The sequence below is a fragment of the Dasypus novemcinctus genome, chromosome 4 (assembly GCF_030445035.2).
Source record: "Dasypus novemcinctus isolate mDasNov1 chromosome 4, mDasNov1.1.hap2, whole genome shotgun sequence".
Classification (NCBI taxonomy): Eukaryota; Metazoa; Chordata; class Mammalia; order Cingulata; family Dasypodidae; genus Dasypus; species Dasypus novemcinctus.
In genome coordinates, this window is record NC_080676.1 from 12,683,872 (window position 1) to 12,696,137 (window position 12,266).

The window sequence follows — 12,266 nt, forward strand, 5'->3', positions numbered from 1 at the left end:
TCTGGGAACATGAACTTTCTGATATATTCAAATGAAAGCTGCTATAGATTATGCCAGTTACATAAAGATTTACATGAATGCCTTTAACCATAATCGATTGCATGCATTTGCTGTGGTTGTCTTTGGGCACCATTTGCCTGATCAATTAAATATATACAATATTTGTTGATATTTTAGTAACATTTCAGAATGTAATCTAGGATGTGGCTACTACCTTGCTCTTGAAGTTTATAATATTCTTAGTGACTTTATCCTTGGAAGCTGTTGTATGTTTAAAACAAGGGGGGTGTAGGTTGATCACATACTTCATCTAAACTTAGGAGATTTAAATTGCAGGATGCTTTGTCCTTCCTTAGGTTGTTTTTGCAGCAGAGAAAATATATTCTTTTAAAGATGCATTATTTAAAAAGGTGGAAAGAGTTAGAAATATTAGAAAGGTAGACAAAGAGGGAAGTAGAAATAGAAACTGATTTATTTTTTCAGGGTTGTGAGTAATCTACTTTCCTTTTTAGAACTGCCTTTGACTGGAGAGGATTATATACTGCATGTTCTCCAAGCTGTTATGTAGTTTTATTTCTCCATGAGTTCTTAAGCTAGAAGCCAAAACAATGTTTTTCTGGGCCTAAGTGCATTGCTTGCAAAGCCTATTTCATGGTCTGCTAGATTCCAATGGAGATGGTTGGTAACGAGATAATATTTATTTATATAGAAAGTAAATTTACAACAGAATGTAAAAAGCATGTAAGCCCCTAACACCAGCTTTAAAAAATTCATAGTAGAATCATATGAATGTTTCTACTTGTTCCAAGAGAACGCTCTCTCCACACACACTATCCATTTCTCATGCACATACATCTAAACATATGTATGTTCCTTTTACTCAAAGGTACATGAGTACTCAGAGGTGTCTTGTTCGGTGATTCTTGCTATCTAATATCAGCTGTAGGATTCTCTCTACTCCAGGAACTTGTTCATCAGCTTGCTGCTTTCCTTGAAATCAATTGATGGCAAATGTTGAATTTATTTGCTTAAAGCAAGTTCTGTGCACCAGCTAAATGATTTATATATTTCACTATAGAAGAACAGTAAAAGAAACTTCTATTGCATCTTCTGGTGACCTTGATAGCTGATGTGTTAATAACATTTCAGAACGACAATTTGCAACAGGCTTCTTGGCCAAAGTGCTGCAGTAAATTATTGCTGCATTGCAGATTACAGTTTAATTCCTTAAAAAACACCAGCACTCTTAGGTCTTTGTTGATGTTTGGGTGGCAGAATTTCAAGAGCACGTTGAGTCTGCTACATATTGGAAGAGTCATCCTTATGGATGGAATTTAATATAATTCGTAAATATGATCTGCCCCAAAGACATATAGAGGAATATCTTGATTAGTGAACACCCTGGAAATTAATCTCCTTTATGATGAAGTTGGTAGTATAAAAACTGTGGGAAGCAAAGGTTTGTATGAAGTCAGGTTTGACAAACTTCAATTTACAACTTTCACTTTCTCACCTAAATAAAGGTAGATAGGGCTGCAATGAACAAAATTTGTGAGGCTTTCAAATTATGCCTTGCCTCCTTTTTGCCCTCACTCCCCTCAGGCCAGAGCCGTCTTATTCTCTTTACTCTCAATTTTGTGAAAACAGAGGAAGATATGATAATTTTTACTCTACAAGCTTGCCTATTTGACTGAGTACTTTTTTTGAACTTTTTTATTTTTAAATAATTTCAAACTTATGGGAAAGTTGCAAAAATACTATGGAAACATTACATAGAACTCCAATGTACCCCACCCAGATACAGATACTCTGATTTAACAACTTTTAGTACTTTGCCACCTTTGTTATATCATTCTATATCAATCAATCAATCTATCTATCTATCTATCTATCTATCTATCTATCTATCTATCATCTATTTACATATCTGTTTTCTAAACATTTGAGGTTAGATTGCATATATCATGCTTTTCTAACACTTCAATGTACATTTCCTGAGAAAAAGACCTCATATTATGATGTTAAGTATAGCTATCAAGTTCAAGAAATTTATGTGTTGAGTATTTTCATAGTAGTTACAGTTATAAATGACAGCTAAGGGAGTTCTGAGTTCCTAGCCAGGAGAGCTCTGTCACTTTCCCCAATGGAACAGCAACAACCCCCCAAGTACAAGGGCAAAAACCAGTGAAGAAGGATGCTCCAATGATGAGCCCTTGATACTAATGACTATGCTTATAAGCCTGTGTGCCTGAAATTTGAACTAGGCCTAGAGTTGCAGGGTGTCTAAGAGTTACCTCCTGAGAGGCTCCATTTTGCTCAAATGTGGTCACTCTTTAAACCAAACTCAGCTTGTAAACACATTACCTTCCCCCCACCATGGGACATGACTCCTGGGGATGAGCATCCCTGGTACCGAGGAATTACTACCAATCACTAACTGGTGATGCAACTAGAAAAAGATGTTGAATAAAAGGGGGAAATGGTAAAGACAAGTGAGTATATATGGCTAAGAGTCTTCAAAAAAGAGTCAGGAGGTCATCGGAAGGGTCACGCTTATGCACACCTCAGCAGGATCCCAGAGACAGCCAAAATAGATACAACCCCAGATACTGGTGCTCCTGAGGGCTATGGAGACACGCAGGCTCTACAATCATGGCAGTTGGCTCTGGAGTTCAGTGCCTTGTCAGCAGGCCCTACTTTGGAATTTGTGTTCCTCAGTGTGATGGAGTTGGACTCAGATGTGAACTTTCTACACATGCCTCTTCTGTCACTTTTACTGAAACTGTGGTTGGCAATGGGGTTGGTTTATACGAAGGACACTTCTATCTCTGGACTAGCCATGTGGCTCTGAGCCTCAGCAGAGTTACAGCTCCTACTCTCCGGTTTGTTGGACTTGCATAGGTTGGCTAACTGGAGGTGAAGATGGTCAACCACCACACCAGGGAACTGAGAGTGCCTACTACTCCAAGCAGGAAAATCACATCCATCAACCATGTGCAATCTAAGCCCCTTCTAGATATAGAGGTAGAGTGGACATCACCAATCCAAGGTCCACAAGATGGAGGACTAAAATACGGATTAGAGTGAACTTACTGGTATTCTACTATGGAACTATTGTGACTACTAATGGAAGAAACTGTAGCATTATTCCGGAGAAAATGGCCACGGTAGTTGCTGAGGGCAGGGAAAGGGAAGAAGAGATGAGATGTGGGGGTATTTTTGGACTTGGAGTTGTCCTCAATGATATTGCAGGGACAGATGCTGTACATTATATACCCTACTATACCGCACTGAATATGCTGGGGGACAGTGTAAACTATAATGTAAACTATAATCCATACAGTGCAGCAGTGCTCCAAAATGTATTCACCAAATGCAATGAATGTGCCATGATGGTGAAAGAGGTTGTTGACGTGGGAGGAGTGGGGTTGGGGGTGGGGTGTGGGGTATATGGGAACCTCTTATATTTTTTAATGTAACATTTTTTTGTGACCTATGTACCTTAAAAAAAGACAATTTAATAAAAAAAGAAATTTAGCACTGATATGAGGCATACATTGATTACTTTTTGATGAGCAGGTTATGAAGTGGCAGTCTATGTCCTGAGTTCGGCCCACAGACCTGTTTTTTTCCTTTCTTTTTGTTTTGTTTATTTTAATGAATTAGTTGCCATCCTTTAAAAATACAAAGATTTTACATAGAAATCAGGATTGGCATCTTTTCTTGAAATATTAGAATCTCTTGCACTATCTATAACAGTCCAGGTTTTCTTTCTGCCACTGTCAGTTGGAGCTGGGAAATGGTCTACCCTCTGCAGGTCGGGCAGTTCCCCTGCTTTGCCTCCCTTCTCCCCACAAATTCACATGCATCACTCAGTTATGTTACTTGCTGGCCCCTGTGGACAGTTGAGTTGTTTACTCTTGAATGGACTCTTCAGTGTTTTTAATACCTAGTCTAAGTAGCACTTATGCTCTTCTTCTCCTTCTCCTTCTTCTTATCTTTCTCTTTAGGAGGTACCAGGAACCAATCCTGGGACCCCTGGGTGGGAGAGAGGCACTCAGTTGCTTGAGCCAGTTTATCTTCCTGGTCTGCTGCGTCTCTCCCTGTCTCTCCTCTGCATCTCCCTTTGGTGCATCATCTTGCTGTGCCAGCTTTCCGCAGAGCAGGCCATCAGCTCTCTCTGCAGTGTGGGTCAGTTTGCCTTCACCAAGAGGCCCTGGAAAATGAACCCTGGGCCTCTCATGTGGTAGACGGGAGCCCAATTGCTTGAGTCTCATCTGCTTTCCAGAGCTTAGGCTTTATGAACTTAAGTTTTATATCTGTTCATTTCAATTGTGAAGGGAAGGGTTTTAGTTTCCTCTTGAAAGACTACCCAACCTCCAGAAGCAAGTGTGCAAGAGGATCAAGGCTGTGTAAGTGACCTTGAGTTACTCCAATTATAAATGGGAGGAGAGGCAGGATATTTCAGATTTTCCCTAGAATACTCCTCCCACTTCCCTCCATCCCTTCATTCCTCTGAATCACCAGCCTCAGTCATAGAATGGTAGAGTCAGATAAAATAGTGTCCTTTGATACTGAAACCCTATGTTGACCTACTCTTTGACAGGTCAGCTGGTGAGCCTTCTCCACTCAACCTTGTCCCAAATCTTCCACCTCTTTCACTGCTGGGTTAAAAATTAGACTTCTTCCTGAATATTCTTTAGTACGATTTCTCCTCCTCATTTCCTTCTATGCCGAATCATAAGAGGCCTATTAAATGTTTTCCAGCAGATTTGATGTTATTTTATTTAGTATTTGTCATGTTTTTATACCACCTATCGTATTTTTTGCCCTCTTACAAGAAATTCTGAAGCAAACACCTAGACCTTTTGTATTTTTTCTGTCTTGCTTATGAGATGTCTGATGAATAAGTGTGTCACTGGAACACATTCCCTTCATTAATAGAGGTAATACTGTAAGCTTGTGTTCATGTCCCACTGGAAAGAAGCCTGCAGGAATGCCCATATTTTCAACAGGTTTTATTTGCTGAATTTGTCCCTGGTGCATTCTTTCAGAGTAAAGTAAGAAAAATGCATTTCTTAAGCCTGACTGTTAGGTTTTATTTTAAAACTGGCCCCCCCCCCCTTTTTTTTTTATATCCAGTCATATATACTGCTGTCTAAGGCTGCCTTTTAAAATTACTTCTATTAGGAACCTGTTGACCACAACATTTTCACTCTGGGCTTTCCTGTTCCGTCCCAAGTTGGGTCTGCTGGCTGAGCAAGGATTGCGGACAAAGACCAGCCCAAGGGCACGTCTTCAGTTCTGCTCAACATGGGATCCTACTTGGTGCTTTCTAGTCCATCAGTCTGGGATTTGTGGTAATGGGATTTTACTAATCTAGTATTTGTCAGGGGCGCTGATAGTATAAAAATAATGCTGTGAGAGGGAAAATAGTTATTTTGTGTGCGTGTGCCCAGCACCAAAGGAGGAGCTCTGGAAGCAAGTCAGAATACAGCTCCTTCAGCGTCAAGCCAGGCCTTTTGTGCCCAGAATGACTTGTAAAGACCCTGCATAAATGATGGGAATGGGACTGAGAAGTCAGGAAGAAGGAGCATGTGGGGGTCATTGGAGAGAAAGATGGGGGAGACCGGAAAAAACATGAGTTGATGGAAGGGTGAGTTATTCCTTTATTCTGCCTTTCCCTCTTACACGTATTTTCTAAATATGTAGGCTTCCCACTTCCATCCATAGCTACACTCTCAATAGGAAACTAAGTTGATCTAGTCAGGGTATTGGGCCCCAAGTGTTCTGAGGAGTCCACATGAGTAAAGTTTTTAATACTATTGATTGTGGCCATTAAGCAGGAATTTCATTTATAAATAATTATGATATCAATAAAATTACATCTGAGTAAAATTTAATTTTTTGGCTACATTTCCTTAAACTGTGGATATAGTATATTATGCTTCTGACAAAGAGATTAGGTTCTAAAATCAGCACGAATGAAAATTTTCAAACAAAATTACCCTTTAAAATCCCTTAAATGGCCCATAAAATGCAGTATACATGGTTTTGTATATAAAGGTCAGTACAGTAATTCTTACGCACACTAAGTTTGAAATCCTCTGAACCAGACTAAAGAAAAGAAGAAAAGGCATTTTAATGTAGCTATCTGGACCTTCAAACTACTCAGGTTTTTCAGTAACTCTAAAGGTCCTGGCTGTGAAGCAAAGATAGAAGATATTTCAGAACTGTTCCTACCTGCCTGCAGATTTACTCCATTCTGATTTAATAATAAGTCCCTATAACATATGACATTCTTAGAGATTTTGTTTGTACTTGTAAGAATTAAATGAAATATTACATGTACAAGTATTTGGAATTTTTTCTATAATTTTTCAATCCTTAACTATCTTCTTTTCCAGAATATAGCTAGATTTATGTTTCTGACTTCTATCCACATCCCTAGTACTGGCCCCACATTTAAACTGCTGGCTAGGAATTTACTTTTAAGTTCCTTGATGGTTCCTCAAATCCACACATTGATCATCTTCCTCTCCCTCCCCCCAGCGTTTGAGCTTTGCCTTCTGTAACCACCACATCCATGAAAGTGATTGGTATTATGACTCCACCCTCTTGGGCCCACACATGAAACATCTAGAAAGGTGGTGGGCAGGTTTCCTCTGACCTCTTTTATCCCCCCGTATCCTCTCTGCATTCAGTATTAGACTCTTGAAATATCCTTTTTACTGGTCTTCCTTCATCCAAAATCTTCTCACTTAAGCCAAACTCTTCTGATGCCAGAGACCAAGTAATTTCTCTGCTCAGAAGCATTTGATCCATCTCCACAGAGGACAGTACAGAGGTCTCAGTACAGCATTCCCAGCCCCCTATGACTTGACCTTAATCCAGGCTTGGTTCTCGCATGTAATTCTTCTCTGCCATGTGACTCTGGGCTTCTTGCCCTTTCCTTTGATCAGGAAGAAATACCCTGCTATGCATTTCTGTTTGTTAAAAAGGTAGTCACCTTTGAAGACGCAGCTCAAATGTCACCAGCACCATGCAGATTTCCAAGGGCATTGCATCAGGAGCAATCTGTCCCTCCTGTTACCCCACTGCATTTTACTTTAACATCTCTATTGTATCAGATTCCATTTGCCTTGTATTTATAGTTGCTTGTGTCTTTTTCTTAGTTCTCACAAAAGATTAGATATATTTATACACACATACACATACATACATAAGCCGAGGGCTGACATATCTAGTGAGTCTTCTTATTTACTATAGAGCTCAGCCAGTGTCTTAAACATAGTATATGATTTAAAAATGTTTGCAAAGTCATAGACCTCTGTGATTACAATGTACCAAAAGAATTAACTTGATACCTGAAACATCAGGTGGAAAGAAAACTGTTCTATTTAGGCAGAAAATTTAGAATTGGACTATTGAGAATGTAGTAGTACAGAGAAAATAACAATGAAAACAGCTAGAACAATGTCTTATTCACTGTGGGATCCAGAGAATCAGGAAGAACTGAGGCTGAAAAGAATAGTACCTAGCAGGGTTCTGATTGCTTGGTAATTCTCTACATACATGTGTTTGAGTTCAGGGAAATCTGACTATTTGTACAAAATGAAAAAGAAATTTGATTATAACATCATACATGTCCAGTGTGGGAAGAAACAGGAACTACAATACAAACAAATAAAAATGCTTTGGAAAGTTTTCTCAGAATCATAATATTCACATATAGTCACTATTGATATTTTGGCATTTGTGTTTCCAATCATATGTTCATACACATGCACATGTTTGGAGGAAGAAGTGTGATACCAGAATTCTCCCACTTATGTTATATAGTATCAAGGCTCAAAAAGGGCAGATGCTCAAGGTCTTTATTGATTTTTAAAAGGTTTTATTTAAAAAATTCAAAATGTATGCAAAAGTAGTCAGAATAGTGTTATGACTGCCCCAGCCCAACTTTAACAATTACCCTCTCAAGGCTAATCTTGTTTCACCTATGCTCTCACCCCTTTCTTTTATTTTTTATTTTTTATTTTTTAATCAGTTATTATTTATTTATTTCTCTCTCCTTCCACCCCTCACCCCATTGTGTGTTGTCTTGTCTTCATTCACTGTGTGTTTTTCTGTGTCTGCTTACGGTCTTGTTAGTGGCACCAGGAAGTTGTATCTCTTTTTGTTGCATCATCTTGCTGTGCCTGCTCTCCATGTCTGCGGTGCCACTCCTAGGCAGGCTGTGCTTTTTCTCACATAGGGTGGCTCTCCTTGCGGGGCACGCTCCTTGAGTGGGGCTCCCCTATGTGGGGGACACCCCTGCGTGGCACAGCACTCCTTGCACGCATCAGCACTGCGCGTCAGCCAGCTCACCACATGGGTCAGGAGGCCCTGGATTTGAATCATGAACCTTCCATATAGTAGGCGGACACTCTATCAGTTGAGCCAAATCTGCTTCCCTCACCTATTTCTTGCCTCCTGTATTATTTTGAAAGAAATCCTAGTTTTTAGGATTTTTTTAAAGCATAACCACAACACATTATCACATATAAATATAAATAAAATTATTCCTTATTGTCATCAAAATCCAGCTAGTACTTAAATTTCCAAATGTCCAATAAATGTCTTACATTTTTTTATTTTTTAAAATTTGAATCAAGTCTACACATTATGGTTGACATAATTTTTAAAATTTATTTTTATTGAAGTATATCATTCATACATGAACATGCATGAACAATAAGTATATAGTAAAGGTTATGAACTTACAAAATAAACATGCATAACATCATATGGGGCCCCATACATCACCCCTCCACCAACACCTTGCATTGTTGTGAAACATTTGTTATAAGCTATGCATGAGCATCATCAAAATATTACTATTAATACTAACTATAATCCTTATCTTATATTGGGTATAATTTTCCCCCAATCCACCCTTTTAAAAATATATATATATATATATTTATTACAGAGGTTGTGAACTCACAAAACAATCATGGGCATTTGTAGAATTCCCAAACAACACCCCTTCACCAACAAAACACACCATGGTGAAATATTTCTTTCAGATTATGAGATAATATCATTAGATTATTACCATGAACCATGGTCCATAGCATACATTTGGCACACTTTTTCCATACACCCACATTATCAACATAGTATGTCTTTGGCATTGATGGAAGAATATTATAGTTTGCTGTGAACCACAGCCCATAGGTCATACCGATTCTATTTTTCCCATGCTTCTCCACATTCCCACCACCCCGTAATAGTGATATACATCTGCTCTAGCTCACAGAAGGACAGTCTTGCATCTGTACCATCAACCACAGTTCTCATCCACCTCTGGGTTCACTCTGTTATTCAGTTCCTAGATTATTCTCTAGCTTTCTTTCAACTGATATTTACTTCCCCAGTCTACCCTTTCCAGCCACAATCACATTTACAAACCAGCTGCTACTCACTATAATGTGTTACCATCAACTCTATTCATTCCACACTTTACAGTCAAGTTAATTAAAACTTCTACATACATTAAGCATCAATACTTCTTCTCAATCCTATTAACCTACACTTTAGGTTTTAACACCATGAATTTATTCTTTGTATTTAGTTCATCTTAATAAGACCATGCAATATTTGTCCTTTTGTGTCTGGCTTACTTTGCTTAACATACTATCTTCAAGATTCATTCATGTTATTATACATGTCCCAATTTCACTTATTTTTAAGCAGTATAGTATTCCATTGTACGTATATACCACATTTTGTTTATCCATTCATTGGTTGATGGACACTTGGGTTGTTTCCATCTTTTGGCAATTAGGAATAATGCCGCTATGAACATAGGTGTGCAGATATCAGTTCATGTCATAGTTTTTAGTTCTTCTGCATATATTCTTAGTAGAGCAATTGACGGATCATACGGCAGTTCTATATCTAGCTTCTTGAGGAACTGCCAAACTCTCTTCTACAGAGGCTGCACCATTTTACACTCCCACCAACAGTGAAAGTGTTCCTATTTCTCCACATCCTCTCTAGCACTTATTGTTTGTTTTTTTTTTAAATAATGGCCATGCTATGTGGTGTTAGATGAAATCTCATTGTTATTTTGATTTGCATTTCCCTAATAGCTAGTGATATGGAACATTTTTTCATATGCTTTTTGGCCATTTGTATTTCTTCTTTGGAGAATTGCCTATTTAAATCTTTTGCCCATTTCTAAATTGAATTGCCTGCTCTTTTATTGTTGAGTTATATGATCTCTTTATATAGAAAGGATATTTGGTTTCCAAATATTTTCTCCCTTTCAGTGGGCCACCTTTTCACCTTCTTGATGCAGTCCTTTGAATCACAGAAATGTTTCAGTTTGGTGGGGGGCCATTTATCCATGTTTTCTTTGCTTATGTCTTTGGTGTAAGGTTAAAGAATCCACCAGGTCTGGAAGACATTTCCCTACATTTTCTTCTAGGAGTTTATGGTTCTTACTTTTATATTTAGTTATTTCTATATAAGTTATATATTTATATTTAGTTAATTATATATAATTTTATATAAGGTGTGAGATAGGGGTCTTCTTTCTTTCTTTTGCTTATGGATATTCAGTTGTGCAGTGAAGAGATAAGACAGGGGCATAAGGATACTATTGGTGAGGCTTTGCAGGCTTGAGAAGGGCTAGGGTTGGGAGGATGGGCCAGATGGTCCATGGAATTGGGGGGAGGATGTGAACATGGGAGATTGTCCGTTATGTGGTTGAAACTATAATGTTGACAAATCTTTAGAAAATGTAATAAGAAAGAGTTACTGGTTTAAGGTGTTTGCTGGGGGGCATCTGGCACAGGGTGCACCTGAGGCAGCCTTCTATGGAGTGTGTGAGTGCTCATCTTGTCATAGTGCCTTACATCAGTGAATGGAGACCCATACAACAAATGGGAAGGTGTACCTCCATCCTGGGGAGGTCTGATGTTCTCAAACAGAGGGAAGGGTGTCTCTGGAGAGCTTGGGTGGCTCCCAATGGGGGAGGACAGACTAGTACGTCAAGCCCTCAGCATTGTTGCACATATCTCTGAATCTTACCTTCAAGCAGTGAAGCTTTGTTGTCACTGTGGACCGTGAGGGCAGGGGGAGAGAAGGACAGAATAGATTGAAGAGGGGGTAGCTGGGGGACAATGGAAGGGTCTGCAAGATTGTGCAATGATGGACACAGGGCATGTTAAATTTCACCAAAAATATATAAAAGTGTATGGTCTGAAATGTAAACCACAATGTAGCCAAAAATTTATAAAAGTGTACAATCTAAAATATAAACCATAATGTAAACTATAATGGAACCATGGTTGGTAGCTATGTTTCAATATCTGTACATCAGTTGTAGCAAATGTAAGATCCACATGTAAAAAGATCATTGCTGGGGAAGGGGGAAAAGGGTTTGATGCTGGGTATGCGGTAGTCCCCTATATTCTATATGTGACTTTACTGTGACCTAAAACTTTTTTGAAGACATAATAAAAAAAAATTTTTTTAAAAAGGATGTAGACACTGAGGAAGAAATGGAAGAGATTGCCTTGCCACTGTACATACAGGGCAATACCTATTACAGCGATGAAAGGCAAAACATCAAAAAACAAAGTTTTATGATATTTTTCATTTTTAATACCCCAATTTATTTTTTACTTTATTTTAGTTTTTCTAAATTACTGTGTATTCTATTTCTCATCTTTAAACCTGTCATTACTATTTCACTTCCTACTAATTGAATTTGGCAATATATTAGGCTTCATTTTTGAAGAAGTTTAGGATCATAGAGGGGTTCAACTATGATGGGAGGAGCACTGGTGTGGGGTGTCAATGATGGGGAATGCATAGGTGGGAGGGAGTTCTCCAGGGCATGCATATAGGATATATAGATATGTTCAGATGTTTGTTGGTTATCGACGTAGTGGGTAGTTACACAAGACAACTGAGGGATTGCTGAGTTTCCATCCTGGGGAGTTCTGTCACATTCCCCAATGGAACAGCAAAAATCCCCCAAGTGTGAGGGCAAGGACAAGTGAAGAAGGATGACCCAATAATGGGCCCTTGGTACTGATGACTATGCTTATGAGCCTATGTGCTTGAAATTTGAACTAGGCCTAGAGCTGCAGGGTGCCTAAGTGCTACCTCCTGAGAGCCTCCATGTTGCTCAAATGTGGCCACTATCTAAGCCAAACTCAGCATTGTAAACGCATTACCCTCCCCCCAGCATAGGACTTAACTCCTGG